The sequence below is a fragment of the Hyaena hyaena genome, unplaced genomic scaffold (genome assembly GCF_003009895.1).
Source record: "Hyaena hyaena isolate Hyena2069 unplaced genomic scaffold, ASM300989v1 scaffold_1116, whole genome shotgun sequence".
Lineage (NCBI taxonomy): Eukaryota > Metazoa > Chordata > Mammalia > Carnivora > Hyaenidae > Hyaena > Hyaena hyaena.
In genome coordinates, this window is record NW_024081750.1 from 184659 (window position 1) to 209831 (window position 25173).

A 25173-nucleotide genomic window follows, 5' to 3' on the forward strand; every position below is an offset into this window, starting at 1 on the left:
TAAATCTTATATTCATCTGATTTTCAAATAAAATAACTAAAATTAGGTCAGTTCCTGGATTTGGTTCCTGGCTTCTACTAACGTTTACTTCTCTTTATTTCTTTTCCTCTTGTTTATCCTCCTTACTTTGTAGTGTTATTTTTTAAGTGGTTTGTATGTATGCTATAAAGTTAGAATAACACTTACTTCAGTCCAAAAGCCTCCATTTATTGTTGACAAGAGGCAAATGACTTGCTGGATGTCCCACTAATTAGGGACAGAACCAGACTGCTATTTCTCCTAATTGTATTAAGTGACATTTATTATGTTCTTACTGAGCTCAGTGTCTTGGAGCTGCTATCCCCTATGCTACCGTTAATATGCTCTAAAGAGGGCCTATTTCCCTAATGAACATAGATGCAAAAATCCTCCATAAAAAACTAGCCAGCCAAATTTAACAGCACATTAAAGCACCGTGCATCATGATCAGTTTATTCCACAGATGCAAGGATGGTTTAACATGTACAAATCAGCCAAGATGATATAAGACATGAACAACCTGAAGACTAAAAAATCATATTATCATTTCAATAGATGCAGTAAAGCATTTAACAAAATCAATATTCCTTTATGATAAAAACTCTCAACAAAGGGGGAAGGAACCACAACAGAGAAGGACGTATAGGATAAGCCCATAGTTAATACCACACTAGGTGAAGAGCTGAAGGTCTTTTCTCTAAGATCAGGAATAAAAGTCTTACCACTTTTATTCAACGTAGTATTAGAAGTCCTAGCCGAAGCAGTCAGGCAACATAAAATATGAAATATAATGAAATGAAATGAAATGAAATAAATGAAATGAAAACTCATCCAAACTTTCTGGAAAGGAAAAATTAAAACTGTCAGTATGTCTGGATAAAGTGATGATATACAGAGAAAAGTTACAGCTTTTCCTTTAAGGAAATAATATCTTAGTGATGATAGTATTTATAATATCTTCTGATGTAACATCATAATTAGACATTGAAATCAATATCGTTTAATACTGTAATGGTTGACCATTTGTATATGTCTTCCATAAGATTCTGGGGTAATTGAATTCTCTTGAGATCCTCATGAAATCTAGGAGCATTTATACTCTAAAAAATGCAGCTGATAGTAAACAGGTAGATAGGTAGACAGACAAGTAGACAGGTAGATAGATACTAAATCTAGCTTATAATTTCGGGGGAGTCACAGACCATTAGAGTCTCTCAGTAGCCATTGTCTTCATATGATCCTTGCTTCAAACTTTTGAATATGTCAATAACTGCTGAGGCCTTGGGCATAGAGAAGTCACCTGAGAATAGCTATACTATCTTGATACAATGTCACCCTGATTGATTTACTCACCCATTTAAAACTATGAATGAAATATGCTTATTTAAATCTAAATCCTGACCAGTTAGCATCATGTTTTTATATAGAACTTGGGATTTTAAGAGGAACCACTTAGGATTTTAAAGAGGAACTATAATTTAGGAGTCTTGATACAATTAGGAATAGTCTATTTTACTAGGACAGTCTTTTTTTAAAATATTTTTAAATGTTTGTTTATTTTTGAGAGGGAGAAAGAGTGTGAGCAGGGAAGGGGGGGCAGAGAGAGAGGGCGACACAGAATCTGAAGCAGGCTCCAGGCTCCAAACTGTCAGCACAGAGCCTGATGTGGGGCTCAAACTCAGACTGCGAGATAATAATCTGAGCCAAAGTCGGACACTTAACCAGCTGAGCCACCCAGGAGCTACTAGGATGGTCTTTCTTGATGTGATCAACTTAAACTAGGCAGCCCTAGGATTTCCTAGTTTAACTTAATAACCTACTTTTACCTCCCTTTCATGTCTTGGGCCTTAAGGATTGCTCTAGATTTTCTCTGCTGAGCTCCGTGTTATTTTGCCTTTGAAGCTTAATACGTAGGAGGTGACCATGAGGTATGCCATGTGTTGAAGTCTTTCAACTAATAAATGATAGTCCTCGCGCTGAGCTTGTAAGTGGTAGCTGTTTATATGAGGGCAGGGACAGAGCGCTGTTTACATGGGTGCAGGGAATCTGCCCGATTCAAAGTAAGATTGCACACAAAAGTGAAGACGATGGTCGTTTTGTCCCTTGGTTCTCGAGACCTTGTTTATCGTATTACAGAAGACACAGTATATGTCAGTGGTCCTCCCTTCTCTGTTAGGGATGTTAGCGCCTCACTCCTTGCTGCAGGTAAGAGCACTACTGAATAGACAAGTAACACGGGACCGGAAGCTTTTCCCCAGCTTTCTGCTTCTGCCAAAGTCATGGGGAAGATTTGCTGGATCAGTTCATTCTTAAAGAAGGTATTTTAAAGGGGTCACCCATTTTTTAAAATATCGAATATATTCCTGACGCAATGGCCATGAAAAACTAATGAGTTACATGCATAACACTATTGCTTGCTCAGCAATCACGGGAGAGAGTTGGATTTACAACCAGAAGACAATCACATTATACTGAACGACACGTGCAGACTTCATTTATTTCCCCCTCAAGCACTGCAGCTGGAAGAGCTGCTAGGAAGCTATAAAAATATGCGAGAACGTTTTAAACCTCCAGGAACACTCAGACTTCAAACTACTTTTTCTTCTTGTAGAGCATGCTTAAATAATTAATTATTTCTTTTGTTTCTTTTTTGGTCTTCTGGTTTGGGAAACATTAAGGTGACTGGAAATGAAAGGGAAAATTCACAGAGGAATTTTTATGTGTGATTTTTCAATTTCCATAAAATCAACAACTTTGCTTTTGAGACTGCCCAAGTGGATTCTAACCGAGGTCAGTGGTACGCTGGTGTGTCATGAAAATTTCTTAGCGCTCTTCTCTGAAAGCCACAGGACAGCAGCCAAAGCCTATGTGAACAGCAATGCGAGGGATCCACAGGATTCTCGGTTTCTCTTACCACCAGTGGATCTTTTTTTCCAGACCATTTTTGAGAAATGGTCATAAGCCAGCCTCAAATGGTTTGGAACACATCTGTTTTGTTTGAAGAAAAGGTTTAATTAACTTCTGAGCTGCACAAATTAATCTGGACCTGAGCGAAGTCCTGAAAATGGATTAAACTGTGAGCACCTATTCAGAAATTATTTGGCCAGGAAATAAACTTATTTCTTCAAGGTCAATGACCCTACAAGTTGATGGGTGGCTTAGATTCGTGCACCCTGGGTTTCCAGTTTCAACAATTGCTGGGCAGAGCATCCTCACCCTTCTCTTCTGCTTGGCATCTACCTGATCTTACTGTCACTTTTTTCTCTGGACCCACATTTCCACAGAAACCACATTCATTGTTTTCTTTTGGGGGGAGGTTGAGTAAGGCATGCAGTCAAGGCTTTGTTTATCTTAATGCCTTTATTTTTACCCAAGGATGAATCATCACATGTTATGATTTAAAAATAAGACAAAGAATGGGCTTTCCCAGATTAATTTTTCCTTCTGAAAAATGTTAAATGACCATCAAAGAGAATTGTAATTATCAAACAGTTTCATAAAATCTCAGTTGGTAGAATGAAATGCTTATTTTCTAGCAATGTCTTCTTTGTTTTTTTAAGACTAAACATACATAACACACACACACACACACACACACACACAGTGAGCATTTGGAGACTCTCTTATGTATCACCAAAAGACTCTCCTTTTAAGTAATGCAAACTGGAGGCGGGGGTCAGGTATTAACTATAAGAAAATATTGAAATGATTAGAGAAATTTTGTTTAAGAACTGAGAAAAAAGATTGACTGTTTATTCTTAGAGGAGAGGAAATAGCAAAAAAAAAACAAAAAACAAAAATCAAAAAAGGTCTCATCATTGACTTAAGAGAATTTGAACCATGATTCAAACTTGCTACTCTCATTTATAAAGTAATAAATTATGGTCTTACTAGGGTCTCATCTACTATGTTCTTCCGTAGTTTACATAAAGTATCAATGGATGATTTAAGGTGTTTCTGCCTCCCCTTGATTTAATGGCAATTATAATTTAGTGGACAATTATAGGCAATAGTTTTGTTAATTAATTTTCCACACTAAATTAGCTTTCAGCAAAATTACTTTTATCTTTGTATAATTTTTCTTATAGAATTATCTGTATTTTCCTTTTTTCTTTTTCATATAAATTCTTAATTATTTTTGAAGTAAATGTTACCATTCTATGTAATTTATAAGTAAAATTTTCAGATTTTAATAGTTAAATTTGTTTCTTATTATAGAATGAAACACACTCTTTGCAAAAACAAGTTTGTGAATACCCAGAGAAGCAAGTTAGAGTTTACTAAAATAATTTTTCTTTAATTTTCTAAATTTAAAAGAACTAAAACAGTTTGTCATGTGCTTTAACAATTTCTGGCTTTCAAAAATATAAATAAGTTTAAAAAAAGAAATAAAATAGAGGCGCCTGGGTGGTTTGGCTGGTTGAACATCCATGTCTTGATTTGGGTTCAGGTCGTGATCCCAGGGCCATGGGATCAAGCCCCTGCTGGGCTCCTTGCTGAGCATGGAGTCTGCTAAGATTCTCTCTCTGTCCCGCTCCCTGTCCCTCTCCCCTGCTTCCATTCTTTCTCTTTCTCTCTCTCTCTAAACATAGAATTTAGAAAATTAAAAAACACACACACACAACTTCTGGCTCTCCTAGAAGAAGAGTTTTAATATGGCAAATCCAAAAATACATTTGAAAGAAGTACAAATAATGCCCTTATCAAATAGTGATATTTATGCTTTCTAAAACAACTCAAAAATTCTTTAATTAGTGAAAGAAAAAAATTATAACTTTGTTTTTCATAGGATAAGTTTTCTTCTGTCAATAGTAGCTTGAGTCTCTTGCTCTAAGTACTGGATTAAATACTATTTTGTATCCTAATTTTTATTCAAAGTTTATGCCTGTGTCCCCAGTCAAATCATGAACCTCTGGGCATACTTGTTCGGATTTCCTGTTGCATTAACATAATGCTCAGCAGATAACAGGTTCTCAAAAAATAACTGTGGATTTAGTTGAGGAGGCTAGGACCGCACTGAGCAGTGAGAAGCTGGCCAAAAACGTAGCTGAGCTCCCATTATCTTTGGCCCCCAGGACTGCTATGACCAGTCAAAGAGACTAGAGAGATGCCAGATAAGATGAAAGGTGTCAGGTACTAATAGTGATTATTTTCATAGAACTTTTTCTTCCCCTGAAGTATTAGATAGTCAATGTGGAAAATAAGCATTACGGGGCGGGGGGTGGGGGGGAGGGACGACCATTCATAATCCTAAAACTCAAAAACAACCACTATTAACATTAGCTTCATTCCCCCCCAGATATTCATATAACATTAATAGTACCCTTTAATTATTTGTTTCATGTTACAAATTCTCTTTGGATCCACAGTTTTTATTGATTATATAGCAATCCATCATAGCTCTAGCATGGCTTCTATAAGCATTGTCATACTGTCAACAATGTTGGATTGTTTCTAATTTGTAATATTATAAATAATGACTTGATGAACACCTTAATGTATAAATCCTTTCCAGACTTTTTATTTCCTTAAATTCCCAGAAACGAAATTATGGATCAAAATGTATGAACTTTTTAAAGACTTTGACATATACTGCCAGGTCTTGGATTATTCATTGAGATCAAAATTAAGTGGAAAGGTGCTGCATTTCAGGAAATCCCACTTAAAGGGCCATTGTGCTCTTTATATAAACTGATTATTATTGATTTTGATTATCCATTTGCATTCCTCCTTTGTCACCTAAAACGGTATCTGTTGAGTATAGCCTAAAAGTGTCTTGATTGATCTGGAGAGCAATTGTAGTTTCTCCTATGAAGGTTTGCAAACCCAGTATATTAACTAGAAATGAGACTTGTGCTTTCATGGCTGGATTGTGTGTGACTTCTCAGATTTAGGATACTGATTGGGATAAAAGACTTACCCCTTTCATAAACAATGATAGTAGGCTTTCTAATTTTTTGGTGCTATTTAAGTGAGGAATTTTAGTTTTCTGTATTTGGCAGCTATATGAGTTACAACTATATAAGTGGATGGGATGAGGGATTAATATGGAAATCTTGAAGCCAACCTACTTTTACGTGTTTTCCAGTTTATGAGAATATCATCCTGTTTTTAGTTTATTCTTATAACAGTTTTTTTTTTCCATTCAGGCAGACAAATTTTTGTTACCTAGAAATAAAATTTCTGTAATGCTTCAGTAATTATAAACCTTCAGGTTTAGAAGGAAGTATTTTTGATGATAAATTAGCTATTTCCATAGCTAAGAATTTGATTACAACTATTAAATCTACTGGCATATAGTAATCTGCCATTACAATAATTAAAGAATATATATTTCACCAGGTTATATTTAAGTCTGCTCAATTCTATTATTTGTTTTTCTCTAGGTTCAATAAAAAGTCAGAGTAAAATAATATAATACTCAGGGATATTGTACTGGTTAATACCCTCAGACCTGTTCCCCCTTCCCTACCTTTTCTGTATCTCAGGACATTACCCAGGGTCCCATGCCCATTGGTGTTTCAGTCAAAGGCAGTGTTCTAGACTGAATGTTTGTGTGTCCCCAAAATTCATAACTGAAGCCCTAACTCAAAGGCAGCTAGGGTTGGAGATAGAGCCTAGAAGGAGAAAATCAAGGTTAAATGAGTTCATAAAGGTAGGGCCCTGATGTGATAGGATTAGTGTTCCTTATAAGCAGGAGGCACTGGAGGGCTCTTTGTCTTTCTCCCTCTCTTCCTCTCTCTCTCTTACTCTCCATGCCTGGAGGAAAGGCCAAAGGCCGTGTGAGGACAGAGCAAGAAGATGATCATCTACCAGCTAAGAAGAGTGACCTCACCAGGAACACTGATCTTGGACTTCTGGACTCCAGAAGTGTGAGAAAACAAATTTCTGCTTCATAAGCCACCCAGTCTGTGGTAGTTTGTTATGGCAGCCCAAGGGGACTTATACAGGCAGGAATTGGCCAAAGATTAGAGGGCAGAAGAAGGAAGAGAGAAGCCTGGCTGGTCTGCCCCTTTACTTCTGCTCCTGTGGTGTCTCTAGCAGTGCCTGCTTCACTGTAACTTGTTCCCTCACTCTGAAGTGCCAGTTAGGACCAAGCTATTTCTGCCATAGCTCTGGCTCCCTCCAGAGAGACAACATTACCTGCCATTGTTCCTCCTGCCTTTGACATAGAAATGGCTACCTTCTGTTACCTTACTCTCCTGTTTGTTCCTCAATAATTATATCATCCACGAAATAGTTTTTTACACTAAATCTTTCTGGAGTAAAGACCTAGAGTGGCTTCAGCTTTCTTGGATAGTTTGACTACTACAACGACATTTTTCTTAATAAGGCTTATTCTTTCAAAAGTTAAAGTGAGTCTTTTAGGTAAGAACTGTTAGAAATTCCTTGCAATCTATTCTAATTTGACACATTGGCAATATGCAATATCTTTCTCACTTTCTACTAAAGTCTTTCATTTTTTCCCTAATAAGCCATGTACATTAAAAGAGCAAAACAGCAGGTTAAAAGCTTCTAGAATATTAAAATTACAGTATTTACTTTTTGTTTCCTTCATGTTCTCCCTCCTTCTTAACTTTTTTGTTATAAATATCTGTCAGTTTGAAGTTTTTAAAAAATGATGGAACCCAAATGATCCATGCTAAGATTGACAACTAAAAGACCCAGAGAAATCATGAACTCAGACACTGATTTTGTCACTCTGATTGCTTCTTTAAGATCTCTGATGGTCCTTTAGATGATATATTAGGTGATGAGTTCTGATTCCCACAGATAATTGAGTCCTCTATCCCTAGGATAGATTTTTTTTTGCGGGGGGGGAGGGGGAGGTGTCTACAATTTGAAGTGCTGAGAATATTCCCTGGATAGAATTTGATTGCAGATGTCTGTTTTATTTTGATGAACTCATATCAGTTCAGTCTTCCAAAGCATTTTCTATTAAAGTGAAGCTGACCTTGTAATATAGTATCATATAGGCCACTGAAATGTCTCTCTTGTGTAATAGTAGCCAGTCACAATTGACTAGGAACAGTTCTGATGGACATCCACTGGAAAGCTGTCTGAATATGTTCTCCACTTTGGTTTCTTTCCACAGGACCTTGAGTTTTCTATAGCATATTTCAAGTAAGGGCCACAAGAAACATGATATAAGAGTTTAATTAAGACTTGACAAGTGTCCCATAGAGAAGATTTTCTATAGATTTCAATCATAAGTACAAAGTATTTATTGCATGCAATTCAATATCATACTTCAATATTTATCAAACACCTCTAAATACACTTTAGAGAGATGTGATGTGATGCACTTTCTTCTCGATTGCTGAATATCTTCAGCCTCGTTCTACTAAAACAAGTACTGTGCGATTAATATTACTATACCAATAATTTAATTGAAACAGTAAAAATAATCTAATTTATAACCAGAGAATTTATATTTTGACCTAAAGTTATCAGCATTCATTAGCAAATGCAGTGTTCTTTCCTTCTCCTTCCACATTTTCATCTGAACAAATAAGATTCTTTTCTTACCTTATACTTGAATTAGCAATAGTTTGGCCTAAGTTACCTTTCTCAACCCACATATGACACCATTGCCACAAAGACCCACTTAGTTCAATTATCTGTTCAAATTTATAAATGTATAGAACTCTTTTCTTCTCCAGCTTCACTGTACCTTCATCTCTATTATTATTATTGAATAATACTTAAACGACTGCTGTCCTCAAGTACATGATGCTGGTCTGGACATTACTAAGTTGAATTCAACTGCCTCTGTCCCTTTTTAGTAAAAACAATTTGCCCAGTTGTTAAGTAGTATAGAATGAGAAGGTGAGAATTGAGCGTCAGATCCAAATCATGTGTTCTTATGTGTTCTTCCACACCAGCATTTTACCGTAATCCAAGTGTACTGTATGTTTTTGTTCTAAGCTAAAACCAAGCTTGGGAGAAAATCTCATTTTCTACACTGGAAGTCTGCTGTGCAAGAAATAGGAAAGGATGTCCCCAGGCAGTGTTAGAATGCTGCTTTTCCCCTCATTCCAATTAGAGTTCTGGCCCCAGGTGACTGGGTAGTTTCAGAAACATGTGACTAGGTAGGTACAGACACAGGTGACTTGTTTTTGATTGACAAGCTGGTGACGCCAGCCAGGATGAAGGATTCCAGAGACTAAGTGGGGGATTCCTTTGCCTTCAAGGCTGGTTTTGGTTTTCCTTATTCTGGTTTTGGAATAAGTTCTTGCCTCTTGACTAAAGAAAAACCTGAATTCTTCATATCAATCAGAATCAGACTTAGAGTCAGAAAGCTCCTGAGAAACAATTTCCTGAAAGGCCACCATCTCTTGTAAAGCTTCTATAACAGACACTGTTTCCATCTCTGGCTGACACGTTTTCATCAGGATTTTGTAGCTTCAGGTTTGCAAATTTCAGCCCTTGCTGTTCTTTTCAGCAGAGTTGCCCTCCAACTGCGCTGTGGATCAAACAAAAAACACATATAACATAAGAGTATGTTTATTTTCCTGAAATTAACATGTGGTTTTTCTGACCAGATTGAAGAATTAAAAATAATGATCTTTCCATAATTTAAAAACGAAAGAATATAAGGACACAGAGATATGAAGTTAGCCTGGATTAAGTGAAATACATCGCTATTACATAGCAGTAAGTCATTTCAGAGTGGATATAGTCTCCTTTTCTCTTGTAAATATTATCATTCAAGCCATAATAGAACTGTATTCTTTCTTTCTAACTCATCTGGAATCCTACTTTAAGTGATTCCTTGACTAGGCTACTAATTTCTGACACTGTCCTTTTTCATAGTCTGCTGCAGAACAAACTTGGCAGCCAAGACACGTTTCTTGAATTTCAGGCAATTATATCTAATTACTCACAAGAAGGCTTGATGTAGATGCTCCATGGACGACTGAAACTTATCCGTGAAAAACTGAAGCCATCATTTCCCCAATGAAAACCACTTTCTACTCTGTGGTATTCCTTACTTCAATGAATGTCATCCTACATACCCATATGTCCAAGAAAGAAATCTGGAAATTGCTCCAGACTTTCTTATTTCCCCGTGTGTTCAATGTCCTATACCTCTGTTTTGCCACCTCAGCTGTTACTGGCATATAAGTTCAGGTCTTCAACATGTCTTGAAAGAAAAGTATGACAAGATACACAAATACATGTGTGTATTCACACTGTGACATTATTTGTAATGCCTCAAAATAGAGGATTTGTTACAAAGATTTATGTATGCGTAATATCCCATGTAATGGAATATACTGCAGCCAAATATTAATATGTATATATTTACATAAAGTTTTATAGAAAACCATGTTTAGTATGATTCCATTTATGATTAAAAAATGCATACACATGTATATTTGAGTAAACCTTTTTTTTTTTTCTGTTTGGAACAATATAACCTAACGCTGACAATATGGTTATATTGGGGAAAGGAATGAAGCATTGGGTGAAGAAAAAATTTTCTGTTTCTTTTCTTTGTTTTATATGATGCTCAAATTTTCTTCTCACATGTAGTGCTTCCTTAAACAATTTCTAAAATTCCAATGAACTCATTTATATTATGATAACTTATAAGAATTAACAAACAAGGGACAACGTTTTAACTCAAGGAGCATAACTATAGGAGTAAAACACTTTAAATGAAATAAATGAGATAGGATGGTGGCTTGCAAGTACTAATATCTTCTTGGAAGTACTGAAATTGCATTAAAGTGCTGGCCTCTTCTGTAGAGTCCTAGAATGGGCCTTACCTAGGCCTTTCCAGAGCCTAGATTTGAGCTGTCCTCTAGAGAACAAAAACAGAAAACACAAGTTAGAAATGTTCAAGTTTTGTGTTGATAATGTGTGGCTGAGTAATTCATAAACACTAGTTAACAGAATCTCAAGGGAATGTGTGGTGATTACTTGGAGTGGCTTTCTGAGAACAGTCAGACCTCTGAAGATATTTATTTGGATGTACTAAACCCTTCAGAAGAACATCTAAGACAAGTATCTACCCACTTCCTCAGTACCTTGCCATGAACACTAATCTGTTGCTAGGTAATGTCCTATGAGCTTTATAAATGTTATGTTTTTAATCTGCATGACAGCTTTTAAATTAAATACTAATATCCCTATTTTATGGATTAAAATACCTAAAGTTTAGGGAGGCTACATAACTCTCCATGGTCAGATAATAAATATCAGAGCCAGGATTTGAACCCAGGTGGTCTCGTCCTGACAGCTTAAGAACTGGAGTCAGTGAAAGTAATGTCTGGGTTATGCACTGGGATGAATGCAAGGTCCAGGAAGCTAATATAAGTGAACACAAAGGACCAGGTGTAAATACAAAGTAGTAAGAACTGTGTGAAACAGAGAGCGGAAGACAGCCAGTGTTGTCAGATCTCCTAATTTTCTACGAGAAGTCAGAACCCAGAATGGTCTCCTCACAGTCTACAAATTCGGGTGTTATTGCCCTACTTTGGGTTAGGGTTTGCTTTTTTGGGTATTTTGACATGGGACAGCCAGGAAGCCAGCTCTTTCCTAGGCATAAACCAATCGGCTATTTAGCCTGGGAATTTTCATGCCCCCGGAGCTCCATATATTTGATTATCAAACTGAATGGAAACTCACTTGTGTTTTGTGTGGAGACAATTTAGACAACTTTCATAAAGCAGGTTAATACTTTTTTAATCTCAGTTCAACATTTATGTTACTGTAGAGTATGCGAGGAAAATGCTTGCCTGCTGGACTAGTGCTGAGAGAACAGAGGTAACTAATAAAGGTCTTTGGAGACAACTCATCTCATCTCCTTCTGTCTCTTCCCAAACATCTGAAACAGCGACTATGATAAGCAATAATATGAGGTTGCGGCACAGACTGAAAATGGGACATTCTCTCCCTTCCCTCTTAAAAAATAAAAAAGTTATTAAGCGCTTATTGAACTAGACACTTCAACCACATTATCCCATTTAACTCTCACAAGAGCCCTGTGAGTGGATACGATTTTACAGTGTTAAAATGAGAAATCCAAGACTCTGAGTGGTAATTATGCATTTTTTTAAATCACCAAGGGGTCGTACAAAAACTAGCTGTGTATGACTCTAAAAATTATGGCCTGAATTTTGTTACCCTTTTCCTGCCTCCTCCTAGCTGATTTAATTTTCATTTGTATTGTACCAGCTCCCTTATGCATTTTCAGCTGCTTGTCACAATGATATCATCGTCGTTACTTGCACGCATGTACACTTCATTCTCAATGACTATGATCATGTCCAGGACAAACCTTATGATTTCCCCTTGTTCCATGCCCTGTTGAGGAGACAGAAACCCTGGAGTCATTCCTTGACACATCCATTTCTTTCCCCATCCTATATCTAATCCATCTTAAAGCACTATTGATTCGGTCTCCTAAATATTGTTCGACTACAAACAGTTCTTTCCATTTCAATGGCTACCATTCTAGACAAATCTATCAATTCTCACTTCCACTCCTGCAGTAGCCTCCTTCCCTTATGGCTTCTTTCAATGCCTCTGATCCATTCTTAGCATAGGGAGCTTCGGGGAGATTCCTTCCAGCTAGAGAGATACTCTTAAAGTGCCAATACTGATCAAACCAATTCCCTGTATGGCAAACTCAAATCCTTACTCTATTTAAATATTTTGGCAGTGGTTTCCTATCACTTTGTTTTTTATTTTTATTTCACACTATTCTGTTTTTAATCATTTGTAGTGTTCTGAAGATCACATTCAACATTTTTTAAAGGGCACCTGGGTGGTTCGGTCAGTTAAGTGTCTGACTTAGGCTCAGGTTATGATTTGCCGTTATGAGTTTCAGCCCCGCATCGGATTCTGTGCCGACAGCTCCGAACCTGGAGTCTGCTTCAGATTCTGTGTCTCCCTCTCCCTCTGCTTCCCCCTGCACTCATATTCTGTCTCTCTCTCAAAAATAAATAAACATCAAAACAGTTATTTTAGGGGCACCTGGGTGGCTCAGCTGGTTAGGCATCCGAGCATTCAGCTCAGGTCATGATCTCACTGTGTGAGTTTGAACCCTGCATAGGGCTCTAGGGCTCTGTGCTGACAGCTCAGAGCCTGGAGTCTGCTTCGGATTCTGTCTCCCTCTCTCTCTGCCCCTCCCCTGCTTGCACTCTGTCTCTCTCTCTCAAAAAAAAAAAAAAATAAGCATGTTTAAAAATTTAGAAAAATATTTTTAACATTTTAAAAATATTTTATTTATTTTTTTAAATATTTTTATTTATTTCTAGGAGAGAGAGAGAGAGAGAGAGAGACAGCGTGAGCAGGGGAGGGTCAGAGAGAGAGGGAGTCACAGACTGAAACAGGCTCCAGGCTCTGAGCTGGCAGTCAGCACAGAGCCCGACGCGGGGCTCGAACCCACGAACCGCGAGATCATGACCTAAGCGAAAGTCGGACGCTTAACCGACCTAGCCACCCAGGCGCCCCATATTATTTATTTTTTGAGAGAGAAAGACAGACAGAACATTAGCAGGGGAGGGGCAGAGAGAGAGGGAGACACAGAATCGGAAGCAGGCTCCAAGCTCTGAGCTAGCTGTCAGCACAGAGCCTGACGCCGGGCTTGAACTTGCGAACTGTGAGATCATGACCTGAGCCTAAGTCAGACGCTTAACCAACTGAGCCACCCAGACGCCCCTTAACATTTTTTTTTAAAGACATGAAATAATGTAGTCGTGTGTGTGTGTGTGTGTGTGTGTGTGTGTGTGTGTGTTTAAGTACAACCACAACTATAAAGTAGGGGAACTTAAGAAGATAAGGAAAAAAGTCTGCTTCTTACGTAGAATTGGGCAATCTAATACACAATGTGAATCTATCCAAACAAGTTTGCTAACAAACAGCTCTTGTGTTTAGTGTTACTAATAAAACAACCTTCTCATTAGAAAATCAAGGCATCATTTGCTTAATAAAGCCATTATTCCCCCAGTTTTATGTTTGTCTTCATATAGAAGCTATAAATTCATGAGAAAGAGAAAAGAACAAGTTTTGTTGTGGTATAAAAATCTTAGGAACAAAAAATTACAAATATTCAGTGTTTTAACAGAAATGTTTTCTTTCCCACTATGTAAATATCCAGTTAATAAAATAAACATAATATTCCAGGTATAGAAATACTAGTAATTTGCTTACAAAAGACTGTATTTGGCGGTCACATTTTTGTTTGTCTTGAGTATAAAAGCACTTTACCAAAAGAATCAGGCCATTATTATTTAAAGTCTACCCCTTCACCCAGTTTCCTTATCTCAGTAGAAACTCATCAATTTCTATAGAATTTTGGCTATAGGACCAGGCCACAGGAACAGTCTGAAAAATCTAAAACCTATTTGGTTGGAGAAAAGTGTTTTCTTGAGACTTGGAAGCAGTTACCCATCACTTTGCACTTAAAATAATTCCTCAGTGAACTTCTTCCTACAGCCTTTAGAATCCGGCACAGGACCTGGGGCTCCCAGCACAGGATCTGGGGTCCCGGAAGGGCTGGCTGGAACACTTACTCCCAGGGCATCCTTGCAGGCAGGCATTCTACATGCAGAACTGTGAAGTTCTGCAGCCTCCTGCCCTGTGGGACCTTGGTCCTCTCCATGGCCTCCAACTTGAGCTGCTTCCTCGGGTGTTACAGAATGTTCACACTGGCCCTGGAAGACACAGCAGCAGTGCTGGGCTCTGAGGGCAGGCAGTTTCCTACCACTGTAAGGACAATGAACAAATTTAACCTGGCTTAAAAGACCTACCTCAGCCAGCTGTAGTGTATCTCCCACTGCTTCTCATGCCATGTACCCCTTTCTCTTTTCATTCTAGCTTCAAAGAGAGGCAAAGCAATAAAAGTTTCCCCTGCCACAGGGCCTTTGCACAGACTCTTTGCCTAATAAACTCCTCCCACATACCCTCTTGCAGGATTATAACCTATTCTTTCTTTTGACCTCAGTTTAATTTTCATTTGGAAAACCTTTCCTAGTCCCCCTAACTTGATTTTCCTGCTGCTGCTGATCCCACACTTCATTTCATGGTTACAGAAAGTAATTTTCTACCTACTCAGCTGATATCATCTCCAGGTAGACACTAAGTTTCATTTCATGGATCCATTATTTTTTAAAAAATTTTAAGTGTTTATTTTTCAGAGAGAGAAACAGAGCCTGAGTGGGGGAGGGGCAGAGAGAGAGAGGGAGACACAGAATCTAAAGCAGGCTCCATACTCAGAGCTGTCAGCACAGAGTCGTATGTTGGGGGCTCAAACTCATGGTCCATGAGATTATGACCTGACCTGAAGTCAGTTCCTCAACCAACTGAACAACCCAGACCCCCTTCGTGGAGCCAGTTTTGTACAATATTATATTCCCAACACCCATTTCAGTTTTTTTTTTTTAATGTTTTATTTATTTCTGAGAGAGAGACACACACACACAGCATGAGCAGGGGAGGGTCAGAGAGAGAGGGAGACACAGAATCTGAAACAGGCTCCAGGCTCTGAGCTGTCGGGGGGCTCCAGGCTCAGAGCCCGACGGGGGGCTCCAACCCACAAACTGTGAGATCATGACCTGAGCCGAAGTCGGACGCTTAACTGAGCCACTCAGGCGCCCCTCATGGAGCCATTTTTGTACACTATTATATTCCCAACACCCATTTCAGTTCTTAGGAAAAGCAGTTCCTTGTTAAATGTTTGTTGAATCGAATGGATAATTGAATGAATGTTTTTTGTTTATGTTATTCTCCTACAAAATACTATTTTGTAGTACTAATACAAAATGGTATTCGTTTCATGTGCTAACTAAATAGATCTGTGAAGGTTGCCCCGACTATTCTGGTAAGCATTATCTTCCTTCCTTGAGTATCACACAAATTATAAGTCCCATACTATTGGCATTTACTTGTTCTTTCTATTTGTATAGGAGATATGCCCCTTAAAGTCAAGGGCCATACTGTACATTTCTGTTGATTTACCTGCTTCACTACCTTCCTTCATCTTATGCTACATCTTGTGTCACAAATAAAAAATACTGCTAGTTTAGAGCATGTCATGTTTTTGTAAAACTCATTAGAAAATTGGTTTAAAAAAAGTTTGAAAGAAAAAACTGTGGTTGATTAATATCACTGTCTTTGGAATTTTATATGAACCTGACTTTGGAAGTTTAGAGAGTATGGCAAAACACAAAGATACGTTGAAAAGAGAAAAATGTGGAAGAAATGTAACAGGCAAATGCCAACAGACAACTTAAGGATGTAAATATGAAACTAGTGTGGAATGGAACTTAAGGAAAAATTATTTGTAAATAAAAAGGAATAGTTTATATTGAATAAGATCCAATCTGCCAAATAGTTCTTGCAGCTGTGAACTCACATATACTGAATAATAAAAGATCAATACAAATATAGTACAAACTGACAGAAATACAAGAAGAAATTAAAATAACAATAATTTCAGGAGCCTTTAACCTAAAACTCCTAGAACTGATTTTACACACACACACACACACACACACACACGAACACAGCTTCACATACAGCGTTGAGCCCAATAAGTAGAGACTTCATATCATTTGCTAATGACTTTGCAGTATTTATAGAAGTTCTTCTATGCTAGGGTCAACAGAAGTTCCAATAACTTCCTAAAAGTAGATATTATTAAAGCTGCATTGTGTGGAAATAGAGTAAAATAACTAGATAACATAGTGAGAAGTTATCAAATCATTTGGAAAATGCATAAATTCATTTCTGAATAAATCTTAAGTTAAAGAGGAAATGACAAAACTGAATATATGGCATATGTGAGCATATTATACTAGTCTCAAAAGCATGATACTCAAAAGAAAATTTATTGTATCACATAACAATTTTAAAATTAAAATAAACACATTTAAATATATAAGATGAAAAGGACATAAGAGTAAATACACAAAACATAGGCATCCTCCAAATCCAAAGGCCCTCAACACCAATGGTTTTATGGCGAATTTTGTCCCAGTCTTCAAGCACCAGGTAATTCTTATTTATGCTGCTCTCAAACATTGAAAAAATGTAGACACTCCCAAAATTTGCTCTATAACTTTAGCATAATCCTACAAAATTAATTCTAAAGTTCAAATCTAAGAGAAACTATCCTAGAATTGCCAAGAATATTTGGAGGAAAAATGATTTCTGACTTGCCCTAACATATGAGTATGAGATATAGTGATAGTAATTTAAGCAGTTTGTTGTTTTTTTTTTTTTTCTTAAATAGGCAAATAGATTCATTTGGAAGGATATATTCTAATTATCATTTCAAATCCACTGTGAAAATAGTATAAGATTTGAATATCTTTGAAAAGATATTGGGCCATAAGAGACTCTTATGGATTGCTGGGAGGAAGAAGGGTGGGAAATGAGCTACAATGGATGATGGGTATTAAGGAGGACACTTGTGATGAACACTGAGTGTTATATGTAGGTGATGAATCACTAAATTCTATACCTTAAACCAGTTTTATTGTATATGTTAGTTTCTAACTAAAATTTAAATGAAAACTTGAAATAAAAAAAGAAAAAGAAAAAAGAAAAGCTATCAGGATAATTTGGGGAAAGCATGTTAACATTCTACTTCACATCATGTCCAAAGAAATTCTGTAAAGATGAAAGATGTAAATGTAAGAACCAAATATTATAAAATAATTTTAAAATGGAAGGCTTTCTAACTAACACAATTAAAAAGGAAAGGATAAATGGGTATGACTTTTCAGAAATATAAAATTTTTATATGGAACAAGACATATAAGTAAGTTATATACTGGGAGAAAATATTTAACACATATATAACATAACAAAAAATCATTACCACTAACAAAGATAATCTCTAAATCAGTAACAAAATGTCGAACAAATAGAACAGAAAGGTAAATTTGAGAAAAAAGTGTACAAGTGTCCTGAAAACACAACTTCTGCCATACTAGAAATACAAATAATAAAAACTAAAATAGTAAGCTAATACTCTTCACTGAAAAACTGGTGAGAATTTAAAAAATCTATAATATTCAGTGCTACCCAGTGTGTATAAAAGGACAAGCCTATACTTTCGGTAGGTGTATAATTGGTAAAAACTTCATAAGATTTTAAATGTTCATACATTTCAGCCCAATTATTCCACTTTTAGATATCTATGCAATCGAAATACTGTGAAAATGCATGTGGATGTGCGTAAAGATGTTACTGCAATGTTGTCTGAAACAAAAAGTTAGAAACAACCTGAGTGTGTCTATACCGCTAATAAGGTGCTTCCAAAGGTGATAGTAGAAAGAGTAAACACAAAACTAAATAATAGTACTACACTGATGCTGACCACATAGAATGAATTAGTTTGAATGGACACGGACCGTAAACAATTAGCACAGGAACACTGCATTCCAGCTTGATTTCAGCCATGGGTACATCATTTCAGGCAGCTGCTTTTAAATTTGGGACTGATTTGTAGGAATTAAACTTGAAGGGTTCCCATAATATACTACTTAAGGGAAAAAGTAAGTTGCAGAATTGTCTCCAGACACTTAACATGATTTTTTATTTTGCAAAAAATTAAAAGAAACAGAAAATCCACTGTTTCTGTGTCAGAGTGTGCTGTATATACTTTAAAAAATATTTTGAAATATTTATCATTCAATTTATCACTTTCATTAATACTTGTCAGTTATCAGTTATTTACCCTTCACCATATTTTTCTGTATGCCTTAACCCTTCCTCTAATCAGCTGCTCTCTTTTCCTTCCTGCCTCTCAAAAGGGATGACACAGTGGAGAGAAGAGGAAAAAAGAAGTAGTCGAGTTTGAATCTCACAAGGTTACTGTGCTGGAAGAAATGGAAATGATGCAGGCATGGAGAAGAAATTTGGAGGAAGACATGGAAAAGCCAGAAGATGCCACCTCCATCACTTCCGTCATCAAAGAGAAAGGAGGAGGGTAGTTACCGGTAAGGAATGAGATGTTGATAGAAGGGGGTTTGTGAGAAAGGGACTCCTAATCCCATCCTTCAGCCATCCTGGGGCAAAGCCAGCATAAGACTAGGGAGGGCAGTGACAGCCTGATGGGGGGTTTGAGGAACCGAGAGGAGGGTCCCTCTCCAGAGAGGTGACTGTGTGGTATGTCTAGGGAGATGGATCTGAGTCAACTTCACAAAGTCAGGACTTCCAGGATGGTGCAGGAGGCATGGTAAGATTCCTGTCTATCCTGGGGATGTTCACAACAGTTCTTATTGATGAAGTTTTGGGGTGATAGGGGGTTCATGAGGTCCGGAGCTGACAGCCAAGAAAGAATTCTTGAAGACAATTTCGGTGCTGAAAGGTGATTTTGTTAAAGCATGGGGACAGGACCCATGGGCAGGAAGAGCTGCACTGGGATCATGACAGATAACTCATTACATACCCTCAGGTCAGGGCAGGGTCAGGGATAGAGTAAGTCTCTAAAGAATTTTGGAAGCAAGGTTTCCAGGTCCTTGAGGGGCTAGCTGTTGCTGGGGAAAATGCCATTTGTTACCATTCAATAAAACCTCAGTCATGAGACCCTTCAGATGCATATTGGGGGGCCATAAGCCTGGAGTATATTGCCAGCATCTATTTTGGGACAGTTGAGATAAAGGAAGGAGACTTGCAGGATCCTCGAAGTTGGGATAATGTGAAGCTAAGATTCCTTTTTGCCCCCAGCAAAGTGTCATCCAAGAGGCAACTGAGCTCCTAAAGGGAGGTCACGCTGCTGGTCTCAATGACTTGTGAGTGGGCTATAAGCAGTGAGGGAATTTAATTTTTCATTTGCCTTTGTTTTCCACATCACCATGGCAAGCACGTAAACCTCCCTCCTTTGTTCTTGGGTAGCCAGGAGTATCCGAGGAATATCACACACATTCCGTCTGGGGGCAGGGGTGCCAGCCTGTAATTTGCCTTCAGTTTGCCCCACGCTCCCTCATCATTATTAGTCCAGGAACCACACGAACTTAATACTGGAAGTTATCTGACCTTCAGAAGCTCTGCAGGGAAGGATTTCGCTGAATCTACCACCCAGGATCCTGTTGGACAAAAGTCAAGAAAGCTTGGCACTCAGTTGTGTTAAGCTCACAACCACGTGCCCAGCTCTGAGGAAGGAGGGGAGGTGTCATCAAGGAGAGGAACTGATTCAATAGCATGAGAAATCCTATAATGTGCTGAGTGGTTGTAGAAAAAGAAAAACACAATTTTCTCTATGCTTGAGTTTGTAGGGTGAAATTTGTACCTGCCCTTACCTGAATCTCTGTCTTCTCTCATTTTCTTTTATTTATTAAGTTTTTAATTCCTTTACAGTTAACCTATTGTGTAATATTTGTTTCAAGTGTACAATATAATGATTCAACACTTCCATACAGCACCCAGTGTTCATCACACCAAGTGTGCTTTTTTTAAAAAAAAATTAATGTTTATTTATTTGAGACAGAGAGAGAGCAAGAATGAGAGAGAAAGCATGAGCAGGGGAGGGATAGAGAGAGACAGAGACACAAAACCCAAAGCAGGCTCCAGGCTCAGCCTTCAGCACAGAAGCTGTGAGATCATGACCTGAGCCCAAGCTGAAGTCGGATTCTTTTTTTTTTTTTTTTTTATTTTATTTCTAGGAGAGTGAGAGAGAGACAGCATGAGCAGGGGAGGGTCAGAGAGAGAGGGAGTCACAGACTGAAACAGGCTCCAGGCTCTGAGCTGGCAGTCAGCACAGAGCCTGACGCGGGGCTTGAACCCATGAACCGCATGATCATGACCTAAGTGAAAGTCGGACGCCCAACTGACTAAGCCACCCAGGCGCCCCTGAAGTCGGATTCTTAATCCACTGAGCCACCGGATACCCCAGAAACGAGTGCCCTCCTTAATCCCCGTCACCTATTTCACCCATCCCCCAGCCACCACCCCTCTGAGAACCATCAGTGAGTTCTCTATAGTTAAGAATCTGTTTCTTGGGGCACCTGGGTGGCTCAGTTGGTTTGGTGTTCTACTTCTGCTCAGGTCATGATCTCATGGTTTGTGGGTTCGAGCTCCATGTGGGCTCTGTGCTGATGGCTCAGAGCCTGAAGTCTGCTTCGGTTCTGTGTCTCCCTCTCTCTCCGCCTTTCCCCTGCTGACAATCTGTCTCTCTCTGTCTCTCAAAAATAAACATTTAAAAAAAATTTAAAAAAGAATCTGTTTCTTGATATGTCTCTCTTTATCCTTTGTTCATTTGCTTCTTAAATCCCACATATGAGTGAAATCAGGTGGTATTTGCCTTTCTCTTCTCTCACTTTCTTTAAATCTCAAACCCTTACTGTTACCCTACCCCCCTGAGAATTTTTAGGGAGCAGGTGGAGATTTTTCACTTTTTTCCTTACAACTTCTGTTATGATGAATTTTTTTTTTTTTTACAATGGCACACACTTCTTCTGGAATTAAAAATAACAAAGAAATTAATAATTGGCATACACTCCACTATATCGAATAGTAGCATAAAAGAAATATCAAATTTGTTGTTCAAGATTAAATGTTTCCAAAATAAGTATCCCTTTCATTTTTGGCTGCAATAATCCTTCATATTTTCTGCATCTAAATTTAATTGACCAAATAAAATAGATGGAGACTTTTTGTTTAAAGAAGATGGTGAAATGTGTTGGACCTGCTTCTTTTCATGCCCCACCACTGCTCAGCGATTGAAGCAACTATTAACTCAGCTTATGCCTGTTAACGGCTGGATGCAGTCTTCAGAGTTTCCTTCCTAAGACAGCAGGGCAGAATCAATGGCAGTTTCAGCTCTCTTGAAGATTGATACAAGGTTTCAGTGCTTAGCAAAACCATGTGATCTTTTAATCAATCACTGAAATAAATCTATGCAACTGGTGTCGGGAACCAAAGTCATTTCACACTCACCTTCCCAATTCCCTAGGATCAAGGGAAATAGAATCCAAATTAGACTCGCTGAGCCACACTACTGAGCCTCCACTCCCAAAGGGATTTAATATTTGTCACTGTTCAAAAGACTTGTCTTGCAATAAAAAAAAAAAAAAAATGGAGAGGCTGGTGTATTTATCTGTAAATATGAAAGTGATGGAGCATTCCCTATGGTCCTGGCTCATAAATAGACTAAGCCAGAATATTGTTGCATAAAACCATAATCTCCAATCACCGGCATGTAAACAGAAGCTCTATCTTTTCATAGGATACTAGAAAGGTTTTGCAGAAATCTTATGATTCACTCTCCTGACTCATATAAAATTTAATAGAATATTTCTACACAGAAGATTCTTTTTTATTCTTAAATATCTTGAGGAAAGAAGTTTCTCTAAAAATATCAGTTATAGCCTCATCCTCTTTACTTCTAGGAATTTCTTCCACATAAAATCAACTCTTGATTTAATCTATATAAGAAAGATGAGTGAACCAGTAAGTACAGAATGATAAATATTTTAAAAGTAATTTAACCTTGCCCTGAAGTTTTGTGGAAGCATTACATAGTGAAGAACAAAGACGTTATCTAGGTTAATGTTTTTAAAAGCTTTTTTTAGCTGACCCACCCAAAATTCAAGTGTGTGTCAAAGGAGTGGCCATGTTCAGTGCTGCTCAAATTCAGGACCAAAACAGCATCTTGAATCATCTTCCTGGCCTCTATGTTTGAACACTTAGTCTCCCACCAAACCCTTTGTTAGTTGCCTACAGTCTCACTGGGTACACGGGTAGAGGAAGCAGCAGAATTGTACATTTGACTTGGATAAATGTAGCTCTCAGCATGCTATAACGTATAAAACCTGGGTTGAAAGCACCCTGAGGTCTTCATAGCAGATCAGGGGAATGAGAAAAGAAAGGAAACAAGGGACCAGAGTTGAGGAGCTAACTCCACTGCAACGTGGCCTCCAAAATGAGGGGATCCAGCATTCACCCAAATAGGTTAGGAGTATGGATACCTTGAGCTTGAATTTGACTGTCACGAGTACACAAAGCATGTACTGTAAGTGTTGGGACATAATAGTAGTAATAGTCTGGAAGCAGCATTATGCTTTATGTAATGAGGTGGTGGCATCACAATTCTAGATGGTCCTAGCAACAACTAGGAGTGTACCTGAACAGAGTTCCAGTTCCCTGAGAGAGGAAAGGTGTGGAAGTATAAAAGGATCAGTCCAAGGCATTTAGACAGAAGCCATCTGCATAGATGAGACAAATAAGTGGGCTTCAGAGGAAAGGCTGCGGTTCCCTGGACAAAGATACTCGATGTGTTGAGTATGCCAGGTGTTGTAAGATCAATCAGATTCCACCAGCTGGTCCCCTGGAAGCCACTATCATACTCTCTAATCAGCTCAGAAACTGGGAAGAAATGAGCCTTTGGTTAAGGTCTGAGGAATCAGTAAAGCCGAGGAAGTCATGAGTACCAGTTGTCTATGTCAGTTAGATATTTGGGATCCTCTCCCACCAACTACCATGCTACCAGGTGCCTCAGAGATATAGGACATAGATAAACCACAAGATTTCTTCTAGGAAGCATTCTTCTCTCCCTAATCAGAGTTTAGGACAAAATAATATGTTATTTTTAAGTTTAAGTTTAAAGGTGATTTATTGTTATTTCAAAGCATATGCTACTTGGTGTTTTATAAATGGAAACCAGGAGAAATGTATCCTTTGAAAGACATTATTTGAGGCTATGTTTAATCAAACTCTAACACCCAGATGATGGTGTTATTGGCAAAATTTCAAAATAAAGTCCACTCTGAGGACAGGACATGAAATTATATTACAGCAAGGGTTATTTAAGCAAGATCCTAAGATGACAATGCCAAATACAGTGTCTTTGGAACACAGGACTGTGAGATCACATGACCTTATGAAATTAGGTCAGGATATTTTTTAATAATAAGGTGTGTTTACCTTAAGAGTGGTGTCACCTACAAAATAGACAACTCATGTCTTATGATTTCACAAATTTTCTCCTTTTATTATAAAACATAAAACCATTAAGACATTTTACCAATGTTAAGTGAATAACATTTTTTTAAATGTTTGTTTATTTCTGAGAGAGAGAGAAAGAAAGAGAGAGAGCACAAGCAGGGGAGGGGTAGAGAGACAAGGAGACACAGAATCCGAAGCAGGCTCCAGGCTCCGAGCTGTCAGCACAGAGCCCCACTCAGGGCTCGAACTCACAAGACATGAGATCATGACCTGAGCCGAGGTCAGATGCTTATCCGGCTGAGCCACCCAGGTGCCCTGATAACATTTTCTTTATTGAAATAAATGCTTATTAAAAAAGCAGATGATGTATGGAAAGTATTGCCAACTTTGCCAAAACTAGATATTCACATACTGTAAAACCTGTATCTGAGGCTCTTATGCCAGAGACCAGAGACAAACGGCACAACGGCACAATTCCAATAGGACCGTTTTTTTTTAATTTTGTTTTTTAATGCATATTCTTTTTTTTTTTTTTTAAATATTTTTATTTATTTCTAGGAGAGAGAGACAGCGTGAGCAGGGGAGGGTCAGAGAGAGAGGGAGTCACAGACTGAAACAGGCTCCAGGCTCTGAGCTGGCAGTCAGCACAGAGCCCGATGCGGGGCTTGAACCCACAAACAGCAAGATCATGACCTAAGCGAAAGTCGGATGCTTAACCGACTAAGCCACCCAGGCGCCCCAATGCGTATTCATTTTTGAAAGACAGAGAGAGAGAGCATGAGTAGGGTAGGGGCAGAGACAGTGGGAGACACAGACTCTGAGACTCTGAAGCAGGCTCCAGGCTCTGTTCTTACAGACTGACAGCAGTGAGGCTGATGTGGGGCTCGAAGCAGCAAATTGTGAGATCATGACCTGAGCCGAAATCAGATGCTTAACTGATTGAGCCTCCCAGGCACCCCCAACAAGACTGATTTTTATTTATTTTTATTTTATTTTTAATTTTTTAAATGTTTATTTATTCTTGAGAGAGAGTGTGTGTATGAGCGAGTGAAGGGCAGAGACAGAGAGGGACAGAGAGAGGGAGACACAATCCAAAGCAGGCTCCACGTTCTGATCTGTCAGCACAAAGCCTGATGCAGGGCTCAAACTCACGGAACACGAGATCATGACCTGAACAGAAGTCAGATGCCTAAATGACTGAGGCACCCAGGTGCCTCCAACAGGACTGATTTTGATTCAGGATATATG

The 25173-nt window shown here is 38.2% G+C and overlaps 1 long non-coding RNA gene across 1 annotated transcript in view; it reads left to right on the forward strand.

Annotated features, from left to right (window-relative positions):
* The first annotated feature begins 18804 nt into the window (after positions 1 to 18804).
* Positions 18805 to 25173, forward strand: part of LOC120224161 — a 36133-nt gene continuing 29764 nt past the window's right edge. The window contains exon 1 of the long non-coding RNA XR_005526487.1: positions 18805 to 18980. This is a non-coding gene — a long non-coding RNA (uncharacterized LOC120224161). The remainder of the gene's footprint in view (positions 18981 to 25173) is intronic.